General features: G+C 39.5%; 1 long non-coding RNA gene across 1 annotated transcript in view; it reads left to right on the plus strand.

The window, feature by feature from the left end:
• The window catches only part of LOC125981310 (uncharacterized), a 38,237-nt gene extending 20,070 nt beyond the window's left edge, over positions 1-18,167 (plus strand). The window contains exons 2-4 of the long non-coding RNA XR_007485895.1: positions 1,855-1,924; positions 16,648-16,803; positions 18,094-18,167. This is a non-coding gene — a long non-coding RNA (uncharacterized lncRNA). The remainder of the gene's footprint in view (positions 1-1,854; positions 1,925-16,647; positions 16,804-18,093) is intronic.
• Positions 18,168-19,683: the final 1,516 nt, after the last annotated feature.

Raw genomic sequence — 19,683 nt, forward strand, 5'->3', positions numbered from 1 at the left:
CTATAAGGCACACCGGATTATAAGGCGCACCTTTAATAAATAGCCCATTTTAAAACTTTGTCCATATATAAAACGCGCCGGATTATAAGCCGCATAGAATAAATAACACAACGTTGCTCAAACGTTAATGCAATCACAATATAGTAACATTCGAAATAGTGAAAACAATAACAATATATCAATAACTCAACGTTGCTCAAAAGTTAATATCACACAACACACAAAATAAACACGTAAAGCTTACTTCAATAAATTAGTCCTCATCCACGAATTCATATTGGTCCATATATAAGGCGCACCGGATTATAAGGCGCACTGTCAGCTTTTTGGGTGCACCTTATAGTGCGGAAAATACGGTAAATCAATCCGATCTTTCACATCAAATAAAGGATGCTGGCAAGCCTCCAATTTGATTTAATTTTCTTTTCTTTTTTTAAAATCATACCAGTCAAACATTCACTATCATGCAAGATTTATTCACTCGACGGTAAATGTTTTGACTAAGGCACATTGTGTGATGTGTCTGAAAAATAATTTGTATTGTTCTATTAAGAAAGAAAAAAGGAAAGAAAGATTAAGCTGCAACTTGCCCCCACGCATTGAGTGGACGGCCTGTGACATGAACCGCACAAACCGCTTTTGGATTTTGGAAGCTCCACAATCCACATCCAGTATGTTGTACCGTATCAATTTTTTAAACCATAAAAGATAGCATGTCAGTCGAGGAAGATGCAGACTCCTTCAAAACTGGACGTGGGATTAGATGAGAATAAGGAGAAAAATATCTTGGCTCCATCCCTCTCATTCACTTGAATGCACTTGGTACAGTATGTACCTCTTGCGTACATCTTTACCACATGTTTTGTGTACTTTTGAAATTTTAAATATGATTAGGTACTGTTGTCGTCAGTTTCTACTGTATTTGTATGGCTTGGCAGTGGCATTGAGCTTCATTTTTACATAATATTCAACAGTCTGCTGATGTGCTTATGTTACACGCAGCGAGGGGATGAGTATTTGGCGTCAGTGCTCGGGGACGCTTTGGGATCTCCAAAATGTCCCGTGCGTGGGACCCCTTAAGAATTTCTCCAGATGTTCAAGATATATAATCTGCTGTTGACATTGGGCATCATGCCACTTCCTATCAAAGCATCCCACACGCCTAAATCCCGTTCAGCCAATAGTTTAACTTTAGTTGAAAGAAGAGTTCGCACATGAGTCCCTTGACCGTTTTTGCACATTTTCATGCAGGCTTAGATCACGCACTCGGTGCAGCTTTGCAGACGCTGACAAAGCTGCGCGTCCTGCGGAAACCACGATATCCACTTGGCTCACTGCTGCCGTGATTCTGTGAGTGGCAGAGGCAGCCAGTCGTCTTTAGTAAAGGAAATCAAAGTAGAGAGTGAAAACCTCTGTGATTTCACCATCCCAAACACCAATAAACGGTGAAAAGATGTTTTCAAACAAGTCTGTCAGTTTGAATTAATTGTTTCAAAGAAGTAGAGTCACTGTTTGGAAGAAAAAATAAAAGTTTGAAGTGATGTTTCAAGCAGATGTTCTAGTTTTTGAGTTAAGTCTTTGTGTGCATGTTTGTGTGTGTGTGTGTGTGTGTGTGTGTGTGTTATTGCAGCTGGAATGTGCGATGACCTGGTTGGATAATGAGAAATGATGTTGAAATTGTCGCATTTCCTTTCACATTCAGACGTTACGTATTCATCTCATATCTTCAGGTCATTGACCTATTTAGATATTTGATAAGGGTAAACTGAAATTTTTTGTTTTCCTTGTTTTTTTTGTATGTTTTTTTTGTTCCACTGCCAGCCACCAAAAAGTTCCTCACTTTTTATTTTCCAGACGCTCCCGTGGTGCCACCATGAGGTTGGAATTTGTGGGTTAAACATACGAATACAGTTGAGTCTGCAAAGTGAGTGTTGATCAACTTTTGAAGTTGAATTTATTTTTCCCACACCGTACATATACTTTGGAGTGAATGAAGTTTTATATTATTTTAGAATTAATATAAAGTGACCACTAGGAAAGGCATAAAAGCTATGCCAAATTATCTAGATGTGAAATATACATAAATCTGTTTATTCACCCCGAGAGGGAAAGTTAAGTTTTTTTTTTGTTGTTGTTATGACCCATGGTGCAATCTCCGTTATAGGCTACAGTTTAAATGTTTTCAGTGACATAGCACATCATTAGCTTAGTCACAGCCTACTTCATGTTATATAATATTAATTTTATTTATTTTTTGATTATCATCGTGTGCAAACATATTTGTGGGCACTGTGGCGGTGCAAGTCAGCTGTCTGACAGGTGCGAAGGGTGTTAGCTTGTGTAAGTAAACACTATTTGAGTCAAGTTCAAATGTAATTATTGGGTGCTTTCATTTTTATTTTAGGAAACATAAAGGGTGGTCGACCTTCCAAAAAAAGGCGAAAAAAAATCCAGTTTGTTTGCAGTTTCAGATGTGATAGTATTTTTGGTATCACTCAGAGAAAAAGGGGCACCCCTGGCTTTCTCTGATTGCTAGCTGTCAATTTTTTTTAGGGGGTAGACTTTTAAGGGTTCGTCCAGATTGGGTCTGAAGAGTTACCACAACAAAGGTTGAACTCTGCTTCTGCAGCTGAGACGCATCAGAAAAAGGAGCTGGGAGTCGACTTGAAAACTGATTACTGATGTTTAATTACAGCGTGCGGTACTCTCAAAATGTTTTACATGTGTAGCCCAACTTCCTCTCTGTTTTTCTTTCCTAAACTCAGAGCTTCAATGGTAATAAAAGGAAATAATAACATGAATACAGCAGATTTGAATCTGACCCCGTTTTAGGTTTCATAACTTTATTTTCTTGTCAAACTACAGAGAAATAGAGTTAACTAGAAACCAAGAGCACTTTGGTTTTTGTCATGTTACACAACCCTGACATGGAAAGATTTTAAAACTTAGATTAATGAGTGGGCTAATGGTATCATGATACATTGTAAAAGTTTCAATAAAATTATGATAGTAATATTATTGCTGCTACACTCCGTTTTATAGCCCAGTTTTCAATTTCATTTGTACAATTTCCTTTGTTTTTTAATTTTATATTGGCTGCTGAACTTCTCACTTCATTTTTTCATTGGACTCATTTTTTTTAGGGGTTGGTTGTGTGCACAAGGGCCAAGTTTTCACAAATTCAACATTATTAAGTGCCTCCTCTTAGCTGTATTGTGATTTTATCACTGTAATGAGACAGTACCGAATTTGCTAAATTACACTGAGTTTATGTAACAGCTGATAATTGAATCTACAAAAAAGAGGGGAAATGAGAGACAGGGGTGAACACTTCCTTGTTTGGTTCCCTTATCTTTATCCTGACAGGAAACATTTTCTAAATTTAGCAGTATGTATTTGAATTTAACCCTAGAGTAGAACAAATTTGGGATTTTTTTTTCTCACTGTGCCTTCAACTATAATACGTACACTACTTTCCAAACTAGTTACTAGGCATACACGTTTGTACTGTCGTCGCAATCTATCCTCCAGACTGAGCTAAGGTTAAAAAGTAGCCATGGGAGCCCAGATTCTTTCTGAAGTACAAAAAAATATATCCCCCCTATGACAAGGTCACTTCTTTCCTTAGCCACACAAGTCTGGCATCATATCAATAATATGAGTCCAATATAAACTGTCATAAATAACTGCGAATGGCAGTGTAATCAAACCATAGGCCCAGTCTGGTCAGGAATACTTCCACTGGTTATGTAACAGAATGAAGAAAACCGCTCCAAATTTCTGGATGGGTCCAAGTTTTCGAAACCTCTTACGTAGCTCACTTGTTCCTGTTCTTCTACTATTGGACCCACTGATCCTTGCTTTTAGTTGTAGCCGAGCCAACCGCTGACTGACTTACAATGTAAAAGAGTAACTGATATACTTCATATAGAGTATTTCATGACTTCCTACTTTATTGGGCACAACTGGGTGAATGTTAAATTAACACAATGATGTCATTACCCCTCCTTGAGCCACCACCACCTCGTGTTGGAGAGGTTTGTGTGTTCCAGTGAGCACAAGAGCTACGTTTTATAAACCTGGCAGGGTCAGATAGTGAAGGCAAAATGAGCAGAATAGACACTGTGCAGCTTGTCTGCATCGGGTCCATAATATGCAGAAGTTCATGTTCTTTGTTTTTCTCCCTTGTGATAGCGTGACAATAAACACCCGTCTGAAATGCACCGTAGTGTCAATTCTACAATCCCAATTACCTCCTAGAGCTTGACTCGAGTTTTGAATGATGCCCTTTCCCATGCATGTGGCTTGGGCACGGGCCTTGAATAAATCATACCAACATCTAAGCAGTTGATCTTAGAATAAAAAAATGACGTAAAAATCCCAAGGATTGTTTACACCAATTTTGGTAGTTCTCGTGAGAGTTTTTATTATGATTCTTGGCATTATGGGGGCAATATGATCATGACTAACTTTAATCATGTTCCAATGGGACGACCGTCTGGGATTCATGTGACCCAAAAAGCATCCAGCTGCAGAAAACGTCATATTCATATTCTTGGGTATTATTTTAACCCGTTAGTTACTTTGGGTGTTGACTTTCAGCAAACAGTATACTGAGTTCCATGAAACCTTAAGGCAAGAGTTACCACCCAGTAGCCTCCTACCTGGTCCCTGCATGGCCATCAAGTTGAGGTTGTACTAAATGTAGTCAGCCATGTAGATGCTGTAATGTTCCAGGTGGACCCTCCTGCTGAGGCAGCCCCCTAAATTCTGCCTGCAATGGTTATTTTCAACATTTATCAACATAAACCAGCCAGCCAGGTGAGCCTTTCTGGCTGACCTCTGCCATCCAAGGATTCCAGGGACCCTCTAGCCTGTGGGAGACCCTGAAACATAATGTCTCCCTCTTCTGCAAGATAAATGAATTTACGGTTGGGTCGTTTATCAAGTTTTCCTTGCCAAAGTCTGTTGTAACCAAACATTTCTGCCCACATTTATAAAACTAATAAACAAAACATATCTTGAATCTCATTCATTGATTAGAATATGGCTTTGGAATGTATCATTTTGGTAGAATTAAATAAATGATACTTTCCCAAGAAGCAAGGAAGTAGCACGCAAGTCTGCCCTTGGCAGAAGATAATTTAAACAGTTGGACCGGAAGGTCAAAGGGGTGACACAGTGGGTGAACACAGACAGGGGGGAGAAAAAGTGTCAAGTGTCAAAGAAGAGTTCAAACAAACACCTAGCAGCAACAGTAGAATTGTTCTAATTCAGTGAATGGGCAAACAGGTTCATACAAAAGGAAAATAACTAACAAATCAAAAAAAATATATATACGTATCTATATAGTACATCAAAAACATTTTAGGGTATTCATGTTTCTTGGCTTGAAATTGCATATACACTATGGACATCTAATATTGTCATGAACAGGTGTGTAAGAAATAAAGCCATTGTGCCATTATTTGCAAATGCATAAATGGTTCTTATCATTGCTCCACACGCACACAGCTTGAGTCCATTTGTTTTCTTTGTTTGGTTGTTTTGCTACGCGCAAACAAAGACATGGATTCTCACCACTGGTGACTGCAGACTGACTGACAGATGTGCAGAGTAGGGAGACTGACGAGCAAAGTCTTTTTTCCTTCTCTTCTGTCTCAGTAACACCAGAGCACATGTCATTTTAGCAGCGCATGGATCGCATGCTGTGCAAGTCACGTTGGTTGAATTAAACCTCTTGAGGTCTGCGCTACCAAAGGAAGTGCATGGGAAGGGGGTGATATCATAGCCCACCAACGTGACTAAAGTGGAACCATGTTTTCCATCTCCTAGTTATCCCATCCCGCATTTGCTGACAGCAATGTTGCGTTGTCTGCCAGCATAGAACACTGATGCATTGATCGCATGACAGGTTGGAGGTCTGGCATGATGTTCCTCATGGTGCCATTGTTTTCTTTCCCCATTTATGGTGAAAATTAAATCTGTTGACTGTTCTTCAGATAAAATGTGGTAGCAAGAGTTTAATAATTGTGGTCAAATGTACATATTATATAAGCTTTATTTTTTTTATTTTTTTTGTGGGATAGATTGTTGTCCCAAAAGAGCAATTAAAGCAGGCAGTGATTTATGTAGCCATCCATAAGAGGTCACACAACTTTCCACAAAAGGAGTTGTTCCATAAAGATCTTGTGGTGGAAGCTGTGACCATTTCATGGCTGGGGTAGTTGAAGTGTAGCTTCCTTTTACTGACTGCAACTCAATAGTTTCAATTTACTGTCTCTTCTGTTTTCACATTGACATCATTTTCAACAAGATCCACTAAATGTTCAGTTGGGCCTCAAACTTGAAGGAATGAAGTCAAATGTCCAGAAATTCCATTTTGAAGACTTTTTGTCAGCAAAGATAATTAATTTGCCAATGATCCCTCGTAATCACTAATCAAACGATTGGTTTGCGTGCTCTTCACATCTGCCGTCCTCTTGCAGAAGGCATCAGGATGGAATTACTTACTTTTACCCTCTCGACGTTTATTTACAAGTCAGGAGATTTATTATTAGCTCTTAGTTTTTTGCAGGGCATCTGTGCTTGCTTGTTGCCATGTCCCCATAGATAAAAGGCGCTTTCCTCTTCTAAAAAGAATGAATCAGGATATTTGAACAACTCCAAACATGGGGTTGATTAGAATCATCGTTCATAATAATTAACAACATTAATGGCAAGTGCAATTGCATTGTTGCTTTGTATTTTGTTTGTCCCGACAGCAAACTGGAGGACCTTCTGCTTGAATGCAGAACAAAGTAACGGCAACACAAAAATAATTATAGGCTGCAATTGCTATTGTAGGTTTGTCACAGAATTCCAAACTCGGAACTGTGAGGTGCACAAGGCCCACGTATATTAACTTTACAATTCTAATATCACAACTGGGGTAAGATAAACTACAATGCAATATGGGGTGTATAAGCCACCCATTGAAACAGCAAAAGTATTTTATTTTACATCGGAGAGACATCTGGTCCACCACCCTCCATCATCATCTGCAACATTTATGACTGCTTGGCCGACAAAAACAGTCCACCATCCATTGCGCAAATATTCCTCTAGCCCTACCCATCAAATAAATATATATTTGGAAATTTATCCTTCTGCTTTGCCACAACTGAGAATCGTAAGACCACAGATGCATTTTTAGTGCAGATATTTGAATACATTGATGTCCCTCCCATATAGAAAGCTATAAACATAAATATGTGAAATTGGGCTTTACTTTGGGCTGTCATTAAAGAGTTTGATAAATGCGATATTAAACAGAATGCATAAATAGTGTTGTATAAATACTATTGTTCAATTTCAATTGAAAACTTGCTAATAGTCAAAGTGTGACTTTTTCCCACATCAGACTTCTGGGAAAACTATGTCATTGCTTAATTATATTTCAATAGCTTTTTAGCGTGCGTTTTCGAGAGCTTAATCAAACCCGTTCGACTCTTTTTTTAGTCTTCTAGAACAGAGACAGATTTGAAACACATGGCAAGATTGTGAAGTAACTCGGGTTGTGTTCGATCATTATCTAACTCATCTGCTGCCATTCATGTTCAAACGTGTGTGTTCTGAAGCTTGTTGATGTGTTGGTCAGGCCTCTGGCATGCAGCTCCTCAAAAGACCTGCTAATTAAGAGCTATCAGAGCTCTTTAAACTGATCGCCCCGCATTTATGGGTTTTATCCAGACGATGAGAACGATGCACTTGTAGGTATGTGCAGAATCTGATGTAACACGATTGCACCTTACAGGAAGAAGCATCCCAAAGCTGATAGTTGGAATGTTTTTTTAGTGAGGGGGGAAAGTACTTTTGCTTTCAAGCTGTCCCTAATAATTAACATTTAACGACTGTGTGGTTGTGTGTATGTTCAAAAGCATACAGTATGTAATGGTGACTAAAGCATGCTATGAATATATACTGCAATACCCAAACGCAGCAGATGTGACCTTCATGTGGCCTGTGGTTTGAGTCTATAAAGATGGTAGAGTCACACATTTCTGCCTTTTAGCCCCTGGACACATGAGAATAAGGACTTTTAAACACATACATAAATCAGAGCAATGTTAAACTTTTCGCCCTTTAAGGTGATCCGAAATGTTTAAGTGATATTCGTATTGTGCGAAAGTCATCATTGGTTGTCTCAATGTTGTAAAATAATGTGCACATATGACCAGTGTGTGAAAAATCACAATAAGTACCGTATTTTCCGCACTATAAGGCGCACCAAAAAAACCCTCAAATTTTCTCAAAAGCCGACAGTGCGCCTTATAATCAGGTGCGCCTTATATATGGACCAATATTGAGCCACTACAGCAGGCGTGTCCACAGTCCAGCCCGCGGGCCAAATGTATATATCTTACATATGGACAAAATTTTAAAATGGGCCATTCATTGAAGGTGCTCCTTATAATCCCGTGTGCTTTATATATGGACAAAGTTTTAAAATTGGCCATTCATTGAAGGTGTGCCTTATAGTGCGGAAAATACGGTAGTCATATTTGTTTTTGTTATTGATGGTTCGGACTTCTGACGTCTTGATGCCGAGCAATCGTTGACTTGCACTCTGCGATGTAGCTTATAAGAGAACATTTCTATCAATGTATTGCGCATGTAGCATTTCTTCCAGGCCTACTAGTGCAGCCACACATCACACAGTGTGGAATTTTTATGGTAGCGACAGAAAATAACGTAAAAACACGGCAGAGAAATCAATGTATTCAAGCTAGGTGAGTTTAGCTGGGCGCAACTTAAGATGGCCGCTTGTGGCTTCACTTCTCGTGACAGCGTTGGCGAATACATTGCATTGCTACTTTATTAATATAAGTTTGTAAATCAGCTTAGAGTTCTGCCTCACAGGATTTACGCCATTCACAAAAATAAAACCCTTTATGTTCCAATCCTAGACATTTTCATTCGAAACGAACTGTTGTGAAATTAACACCCATAGTTAACGTTCACATATTGCATGTCTATGTAAACCTACAAAAATTTTGTGTGACCATAATGTTTAAGAGATGTGGGGCAAACTAACAGTTTGAAAATGAGTCTTAACTACTTCATTTTTTACTGCATGCATTAAACTCAAGTGTTCTAGTCCAATTTATGAGACTTGATGACATAACTACCTCAATGGTGGGAAGACTCAAATCACACTGAAGTGTTTACAAGCATTTCCAGAAATTACATGGCATTGTACGGAATAAATGACTACAGAGTTAAAGCATCTAAAGTAGCGTTTCTGACTCATTTTTAGTCTGCATATTGAATCTGATAAGAAGCATCTGTTTCTTTTTGCCAATGGTACAGTTGGACAGTGACACCTACTGGTTTGCTAAGCAACTTTAGTTACGAAGGTTATCAATGTCTGAAATTCACATCTCTGCTATTTTTTTCAAAAGTGCAATTTCAATCAACTTTTCAGCCTATAAACTGAGGTGGCGCAATGTTCGGGGCAACAAGAAATGACTAAAAGAAAACAAGTTAACTGAAACACTTCTCAGAACTGACGAATGATTTTTATTGCTCCATATATCAATCCACACACTGACTGGCCATACTCCCCCCGTAACCCCCCCCCCCCCCCCCCCCCCCCCATTTTCCCCATGACGTCATCCCTCACCTCTCTGGATCCCATTATCAGATCCTAAGCCTCTACAGCTCCCCCCGAAGTATCTGTCATGTCTCGATTTCTGTGCGCTCAGCTGATACGTCTGCCATGTTGACTTAATAATCTGCCATCAGCTCTCCTCAAGCACTCACCTCAACGCCTGACCTTTTTAAAGGTTTAAGGAAGCAAAGAATAACAAATAAAAGACCTGTCAAGTTGTGCATGGCTTGCTCTGGCACTCTGCCCTGCTTCTCGGCATTAGTGTGAAGCCACATATGGGACACGGTCAGATGGAGGTACTGCCCTTTCGTCTGGGTCGACTGTACATATTTTGACCCTATATGGGTTATTAAGAATATAAATGACTGAAGAACTTTCCACCATACCTGTCAGGTTATGTTTTATATCTAAAAACACATTGAGCATATGTGTAAAAGACAAAAATAGGCTTTTAAAATAAAATGAAAAACACTTCTTGCACTCAACATCTGTGTGCCTCCATAAAAATGCCTCCGAGCGATTCTTCTGTCTGGCTTGACCAAACATCTTGGTGAATTTATTGACATCCTGCCTTTGAGAGAAGGTCTCAGAAGCCTCAGTAGTCTCTGCAAGGAGGCGAGTACTAATAGTCAAGGGTCACAGCTTAGTGGTAATCCCCCACACCGATGGTGAGCGGACATATTTTCGAAATGAACTGATGATGATGTCATCATGTCTGACCTAAGTAGAAGACCAAGTGATTTTTCAGATCACAGACAGACGGATGGTGTGATTAAGATAATGGGCTGCTTGATCTACTACCAGATTTCATCTGCTTCAACCCCATAACAGAACAATTAAAAAATTCTCCAGATGTAAAGGTCAGTATTGGACTGACCTAATTCCATTCCAAGTAGGTCATTTCATGATAGACAAACGTGTATCAGCCAACATTAGCCATCACCAATAACCTACAAGAAGAGATTTTATGAGGCTCTTGAGAATGATTTAGTCGACTGACCAAAACCAAATGAGGTCATACTTGTTAAATCCTGATTAGAGGCAACACTATTTCCTGCTGTATGGTGATGATTTCTACACATGCGTACGACTACACGTGTTTCACACTAATGTTCTATTCGCAAAACGTCCAGGAGAATGACTCAGTTTTTATTGCCAGACAGAAGACCTAGACGAGCTGAAGTTGGAGGAAAAGGTTTTCCTAAAGGCTAATTTCTCACACAAATTCTAATCTATGTCAGCGTGTTCTTGGGCATACTTGAGCACTCACAGCATGCATATCTTCTCAGTAAGTGTCAATAAAACCGCTCAGCAGCCATGGAGACACACTCCCACCATAAACGTAAGAGAAGCCAGGAAGTGCTGAGTCGACAGTCTGATGTATTGTTTTTAGAGGAGAAATATGATGAGCGAAGAGATTTGTCGTTCTGGACCAGGCTTTCGGGGCCTCTATTTAATGAGTGGAAAATGGAGGCTCGAGAGCTGAATTTGCATGCAGGGCTTGGAAACTAATCATGAATCCCAGTAGGCTGTGGAAATTCAAGACGGGAGCGGCATGCCGTAGAACTGGAAGAAAGTCAAAGATGCAAGATTTACTTCTGTCAACACAAAGTTTTCACACGTGCATGGAGAAGGAAATAGTTACATGACATCATTTAAAGTTCTAACTTTCATTTGCGCAATTGTTGCATCGGCACATTTACCCTCCATTTCCAGGGCATTGTAAACTTGGTGTTGTTTTACAATGATGTCATAGGCAGACTCATTATATCAGAAGCAAAGATTGTTAATTGGGGAGACGGCGTTGAGTTAGAATGATGTCATAACTTCTTTTCCTGCTACTTTTTGTCAAGAAAACAGCAGAATGACTGGCTGTTAATCTCATTATCACATTAGCGTCGTTTGACCACATTTGGCGATAAGCAGCAGCTATAACTCAAAGCAAATTAGATCCACTAACAAGCCCAGTCTGCTTTTTTTTTTTTTTAAGTAAGTATGATTTCACGGGGAGAATGGTTTCAGTAAGGTCAAGTATCGTGGAATTTTCATGCACGGAACTAAATTAACTGGGTGCGACTTAACAAGGTGATGGCAGATTTAGAAATTTTAAAAAAAGGAGAATAAAAAGGACTCCATTGCGTCAGTTATTGTGCAATCTGTTTATCCATAAAACCACGTGTCACTGACTACACGTAATGCTTATCTCTTCCAGTTCATCCCAAAGGTGTTTGAGGAGTCAAGCTCCTCCACACCCCATCATTCAAGTAGGCTTACATGGATCAGAAAAAGAAGTTACCTCATAGAGGAAAGATATCATTCGGGCGGTAGCACCAAACAAGCTACGCTAATGATGGAGCTATCATCTACTGACCTTTTTCCTCGGGGTCTTGATGATGTTCTTACTTTAGGTGGTCTAACATGAGCCCATTCAAGGGACTTCAGAACCACAGATGTCAGAGTGACAGGCTTGTGGTTTTGTTCCAATATTGCCAGTTCGTTGACTAGAGAGCCCCATAATAGACTTAGACTTAGACTTAGACTTAGACTCAACTTTATGTAATCTGTAAAAGATCTGCCTGAAGAACAAAGATGATCAGCGCTGACTGACATATTGTGCAAAATCCCCTAAATTTCAGTTCAATATTTTTTTGGGGACCACTCGCAGTATATGATGTCAATGCAAGCAGTACGTACTGGGGATTACACAAACAAGTAAAATGGTTCAGCTTTATTTATTAGTCCACCCTCCAAAGTTTCCATCCAGTAGATATTTTTAAGCCCACGTCGCATCCTGTTTTTCTTCTGTTGCAAAGTTGTTTCTGGTTTGTTTTGCTTCTCCAAGCTGGCCCGAAACCACACAATTGTATTGATTTTTCTGATTTCATCTCGGTGGATTCAAACCACTTTGGTTCCCTTATTTTGTAGAATAGATGAAAATAGCTCTGACCTCAAACACTTGAGGTTTGGCAGTGGATTTTGACACATTTATACCAAGAATAATATTGTCTGAGCTTTAATGTGTACCCCCCAAAAAAAATCAATTTACAATCGGCAAAATGAGGCCTTAAAATCTGCTCTTTCTGTTGAAGCCAATATTAGCACAATGTAGCACTTAAATGTATAAACCTCACACATTCCTAACCCTCCATTAATTTAAAAGCACATTTTGTAAAATATGTTTCCAAATTTCTGTTCTCAGTACTGCGCCAAAAAGAAAAGGGGAATCCCATCTTCACTATATTTTACCGTGAAATGAAGCCATACATGCTTAAGTTTGCATCAGGAATTGCAATTAAGTCACAAATAAATCTCCAACATGCTGACAAGGATAGCAGAGATTTAGGGCAAAAAGGAAATCCGGTGCATCTGCATCTGTTCGGTAGCTCAACTCAGCGGATGTAGGAGTGTGTGGCTTTTGTATCTGCAAGCCAAGATCTTCTAATATTCTTAAGGGACAATTCAAGATGGAGTTCAGCATAGTCACAGCAGATCGATATTAATTTTATGGTGTCATAAAAGCACATCAGTAGGACATGCAGCAGAGTTGTTGGGTTTTTTATTTGCGTTTGAACTGTTACGCAACTTGAGACCTCCCCCTTGAAAAAAAATCCTTCTATAGTAGGAGATCACATTCTGTTCTGGGGCGACCCCCATTTCAGTCCTGGAGGTCCGTTGCTCTGCTGACTATATAGCGCTTCAGAGCTGAGTTGACGGACGAATAGGTTTTCCACAATAAAACCAAGCATGAGCTGTGAATATCTTTTTTTCTATTGTGCAAGGTATATAAAGTTCGCTCTGTGAGTCTGTAAAAGCAAATCGAGGGTGATTCAAATCTTAAACAGCTTACACATAAGGTTTTGGTAGCATAGAATAATCACATTGGTGATGATATGTGGAGTTTATTTGCTTAATTAAATTTTGATTCTTGGCAGTAGCAGAGATAAAACAGTTCAGCAATACGCTGTAATAAAATTTCAAACATATTACATACAGTTTTAGATTGTAACACTGAATTTTGCCTTTCTGATTAAAGTAGATGTCAATAGTCAGCAATCAGGATTATGTTGCATTTGGTGAATATTTGTGCTTTGTTCACTCATCTGTAAAGAAACTTTAAATTCTTCTGACCAATAAGAGAAAAAAAAGTGAAAAGCACTCACATATTGTCTGGTCTTTTATTTGTGCAAAATATATTTTAATCACATATCATTTTGACCACTATAATCATAATATCAAATGTTCGTGTGTTTTATGTCTAGCCACTACCACTGAGGTTGGAAAAATATCTTTACTTGATGTCATTAATCCACCAATTCATGTTTACCGCTTGTTAATGGGCGGACAAGCTGGCGGTCTGACAAAGATGGAACACTCAACTGCAGCCCCTGACTCTCCATCCTCTTTAAAATCCGCCACGGTCGGCTCACGCGCATGTGAGGCTTGAGGTCGGAAGCTGGGAAAAAAAAAAAAGAAATGAGAACCGCAAATCACAGTCTGTCAAGCTGGGTCCAACTGTCGCTTGTGCACACGTGCAGCCACACATGCATAGCCCGCTGGCTCAACGTATGGATCAAGGGGAAGAAGGACTAGAAGAAATATTTGAGGGAGTGAGGTGATCCAATTAAGCAATTACAAGCTTTGGGGCCCATACTTTCCATGACTTCATCTGGTGTTCACCATGGAGACGTCCGTCTCCATGGCGTCTCCGGGAAGTGGTCCTGAGACAAGGAAGTGGTGGTTTCTGATACAGATCAACCTCTGTCACAGTTGGGTGGGTTACTTTAAAAAGGGAGTCCGATAAAGTTACTAATTACCTGTTAGGAAAGAGAGGAATATAATCAATCTGCCATGTTATAATTATAGAAGGTGATTACATTTGAAGCAGCAATACAATATTTATTATTTATTTTATTTGTTCTCTTGCTCTTCAGTCAATTAGTTATGTGCCATTGTTGCGTACTTTCAGGTTCTCTCATCGAGGCTTCTGACACACCCACCGCGCGTAACCTTGGACTAAATCCACAGACCTAGGAGGTGTGACCCCATTGAATTCTGCAGATTCCAGCAAGTCTTATATTGTGGAGTTTTCCTGAGACATGTGAATTCCACAGTGATCCATTTGGGAATTATGTCACACTCTAAATGTGAAATTGACATGCTTACTACATCCGGATGGTATACTGATTGATGCCAGTGATTCACTTTTTAATAAATCTAATACAGGTAAATTATGTAATTTAATCAGCGCAGATTACGCAATATGCGTGTGGTGCATCGGAAAAAAAAAATCTATAACTTGTCCCGTTATTATGCTGACTGTAGTCTGTTGTGATCTGTGCTTTAACTCCAAGTCCCATTGGATTGTGCAAATGATCCTCACAGGTGAAAAAAAAAAAAAAAATGGCACTGATGCTGATCCTTTTCTTCAATATGATATAATGTCAACCATTTTTGTACTCTAGTAGGAACACTTAATATATAACAGCCATTGGCCAGCCAGTCGATGAACATGTATGGACCAAACAAACATCTCACCTGAATCAACCACCTCTGGGCATATTTACTAACGGTGTTATGTAAAGTTGGACACCACCTCCATCATCTCATACCTGTTCATCACAATGCTGGCTACAGACCGAACGGCAGTGTCCTGAACTCGGCTTTATTTCATTCCAGACTGTAAAAAAAGGAAGATCATGTCTGCCAATGCTCAACTCTGCTTGATGTTTTCTGCATATGGAGGCTCCCCCAGAGCGGCAACAGAGGCTGTAAAATCTATTTAGGTCAGAGCACTAACGGTTGTTCCTTGTCTCAGCAGTTTAAGGGGTTCAGTGTCTTGACTCCATTTATCTCCAATATGTTTCGGAGCTTTTTCGATGGTAGCCTACATGGTTTATCAGATAAAAGGAGGACACTTCAACAATGATACATAGCTGTTAAGAAAATGAAAACAGCTGAAGGGCTTTGGCATCGTGTGTGCATGTTGTTTTGAAGTTCCATCTTCTTGACAGTTACACACATTCGTGCTTTGCGTAAAAAACTGGCTCAAGTTTCATGTAAAGGATGAAATCGCCTCCATGTAAAGGTGTTGTACTACATCATGTTGGGGAATGCCAAATTATTATTTTTTTAAGGATAGCGCAACTATAGCATAACTGTTTTTGCATGATTGTCCTGCAACAGAGATTTTTTAATTAAAAAAAGTAAAACTTTTTGCTAACTTTCAACTTGCTACAAAATCGGCATCACTGTCATTTTACTAGTGAGCCCGAACAGTGGCCTACAGGCCTGTATCAATTACCAACATATATCTTCTGAAGAGCGCAATGTTTCAAGTGAGACTGGACATTATGCAGTGAATCAAAAGTGTCTCCTGGGCTGTGCGAGACTGGACATGGTTCCAGGTACACAGGCATATTTCCAGGCACCAAAAAAACACTGATGGAAAACATCTATGGCAGCAGTGGACCAAATTTCCTCATGTGGCCTTCAGATGTCTGAAGCTTGCATTCAGAAAAAGAACATTCCATCAGTGGGCTGAATCTCAGAGGGAGCCTGACCCATGAAAGTCACTACCCAGAATGCATTGCGACAAATATATATTCAAATAAAATTTCAGCTATTAAGTTGGGGTTCCTTTTAACACTTTATGTGATAGTAGTGCAGAACAATCTCTGAATGTTTGAAGAATGTTTCTCCATTGCATCCACGTGCACCAAGGCCAAATGTCATGTCATGTCATTTCAAGGACTACAATTAGCTGAAAATCCACACTAACACCTGTCTTACATCGCATAGGGCAACTATTCATTCCCACTTAAGGCATGTCATACAGCAATATACCTACAACTCAGAGATTCAAAGTTTTTGGGTATGCAGGTCACAGCTTGGTTCCCTGGCACTTAGTTGTGTTGTTATAGCAAACGTTGTGTTCAGTGTGTCAGTTAGAGGATTTTCCGTGGAACTCAAAGACAGACTGGGTGTGTTTCCTTCAGGTGTTTGGTGTGTCAGCAGCCTCGACATAGGGTGGAGTACTTGTTTCTTCATTGGGACCGTGCATGTATGCACAAATCACGTCTGACAGACTATCTCTACAAACACAGCAGACATGCACAGCTTCAAAGCAACATAATGGTTCGAAACCAGAGACGGTAGGTGACTCCTTTATGAACTTTTGTGACCTTCACTGTAAAGTGCCAGCACAGCATACATCAAAGTCAAAGTCTGCTTTATTGTCAATTTCTTCACATGTCAAGACACCCAAAGAGATCAAAATTGCGTTTCCTACTATCCCACGGCGACAAGACATATTATATATATATATATATCCACGGACAACAAAACATTCAAGTAAACATTACAAAAAGTAAAAACAAGAAGGCACATACAATGAATAATAAAAGCAATGAGTAAATAATAAATAAATAAGAGCAACATTGTTGAAATGGAGCAATTGTGCATACAGTAAACAGTCAGAATATAGATGTTATAGGTTCCATTATATATACTACATATACGTACAGGTATACGTACAGGTACATGTATACGTACAGGACACGCATACGTACATGTATACGTACAGGTACATATGCATATAGGTACCGGTACATGTACATATACATAGAGGTGCACGTATACGTAGAGGTACACTTAAACGTACAGGTACAAGTACACATACATATACATACATATAAGTATATCAAGTTAAGTCAAGTTTATTTGTATAGCCCTAAATCACAAGCAGTCTCAAAGGGCTTCCCATAGACAAATAAATTGACAATTATTCTCAAAGCATCCCCTGATCTTAAGCTCCCAAAAGGGCAAGGAAAAACTCAAAAAAACCCTACCAGGGTAAAAATGAGAAACCTTGACAAGGGACCACAGATGGAAGGATCCCCCTTTCAGGATCACCAGGCTGCAATGGATGCAGAGAGGGCACATAAAATACGTAATATAAAAATCAATGAAAAAGTGGATGTCCAAGTCAAAGCGAAGAGCTGCTGGAGGTGCCCTTGATTGTCCTGGCAGTGTATGCATACATATACATATAAGTAAACATATACGTACACGTACACATACATGTAAACACACAAGCATACATACATATACATACATACATACATACATACATACATACATACATACAAAAAATACATACATACATACATACATACATACACACATACATACACATTTAATATAGTATATATACGTACATATAGGGTGTTTTTTTATACCCATATTAGCTAAATCTTTCATGGTACAGTACGTTTTGTAGCCCTGAATGGTGTGTTGTCTTGCATGAGACTTATTTTACTGTAGAAGGAGTAATATTTCTTTCATACCATAGCATGAAATGACCAGTTATTTACTCCATGTGATCGAAAAAAGGTTATTTTTACACCTGCAGTCAACCTAATGAAGCCTAACATTCCACCCAGAACTCCATCCATCTGGACGTCCATCTGGTCCAAGGAGCACGGCATTCATCAGTGAATAAAAATCAGTATGCATGTTTTCCTTCTCATTGATTGGATAGAGGAAAGTGATATACAGGTTTTTGCATGACTGCAAGTCCTTAGAGGGTCCTGCAGCAGTGTTTTTTTAACAGCAGCTCCTCTATTACAATGTCTGACAGAAACTTTGCTGAATACGGTTTTATCTGAATTAACCCAGTTTCTCGCTTTGGTCAGACAGTACAAATGTTTTCTTTCAATGTCCTGTGGACATTGGACTCGTCCATGATTTTTATCAGCAGAAAGATCCTTAACAATGTGTGTCCTTTAATTTGGCAAAATTTCTTGAAAATTTTGAATTTATGACCTGTTGACCTTGTTGATAGTTAGATTGTAGAAGTTTACATTTTGAAGAGCTGGCTGCCGCGACCTTACCTCCAGATAACTCCGACTCTGATTGTATCATGAGACCTAGTAGCTAAAAGGAAGTACGCCTCTGAGTTTTATATGATTTACACTCCTGTTAAACTCCTTAATCTGTGACAGGAAATATTTATACAAGGTCAAGTCTGCCGAAGTCACAGGACAGATGTGACGAGGCGGCAGAAGTTTGATGAAGAAGAGCAAGGCTGCCGAACAGCGGTCCATTGCTATATTATTATATCACAGCGAGGCGGATGCAATAAAATTCCCTTCAAAGAATACAAAACGCACGCTAGATCTTTGCTGCGTCTTTTTAAGTTTTAACCATGGACTTAATTTTGCTGTTAGCATGAGAAGAGCAGATGCTAAGTCAATCTGGGATCAAAACGAATTCCATGGGAGACTCATCTAAACAAGAAGGGCATGCGATAGTAAAACAGAGGCTAACATTTTCCTGAGATATAAGCCAAAATACTAGATCCCCCATTGGCGAAGGCATGTTTTTATTTTCCTTTTCTAAGACCCACGCTTAAAAATCCAGCATAATGAGTACTACAGACTTTCTAAGACTCTTCGAAAAACGTTGTCATTGGGCGAGAGGCAGGGTACGCCCTTTCGTGGTCATGTAACATCCATTTCCTGAATCCCCACAAAGGTCGTGGGCGAGGTGGAACCTATCCCGCTGTCTTAGGGCGGTAGACGTGGTATACCCTGAACTTTTCGCCAGCCAATTGCAGGGCACACTTAAACAATTGCACCCAAACTCACACCAACGGACGATTTGGAGTGGTCAATCGGCCTACCAAAGAAAACGGAGCACTCGGAGGAAACCCACGCAGGCACGGGGAGAACATGCAAAGTCTACATAGGAAGACGAGGGCCACAACTAACGTGCTAACTAGTGTGCTTATTATATAGTGAAGAAAGTAGCTCTGTTGTAAACTCCATCTCAACTGTGACTCAGCCTTTAAGTGCTTACTTACTATTCTCCACCTATACGTCAGTGGAAAAACAGAGCAGGCGCATTTATTTGCCTTTCTCCCTCCATTCATCAAACCTGTGATCCCTGCTACTACATAACCTCTCATGTCACATGTATTTAAGGGCAAGGAAACATAGATCTGTGCATTTCCCATCGAAAGCAATCAGAGT

Source organism: Syngnathus scovelli, chromosome 14 (assembly GCF_024217435.2).
Source record: "Syngnathus scovelli strain Florida chromosome 14, RoL_Ssco_1.2, whole genome shotgun sequence".
NCBI lineage: Eukaryota > Metazoa > Chordata > Actinopteri > Syngnathiformes > Syngnathidae > Syngnathus > Syngnathus scovelli.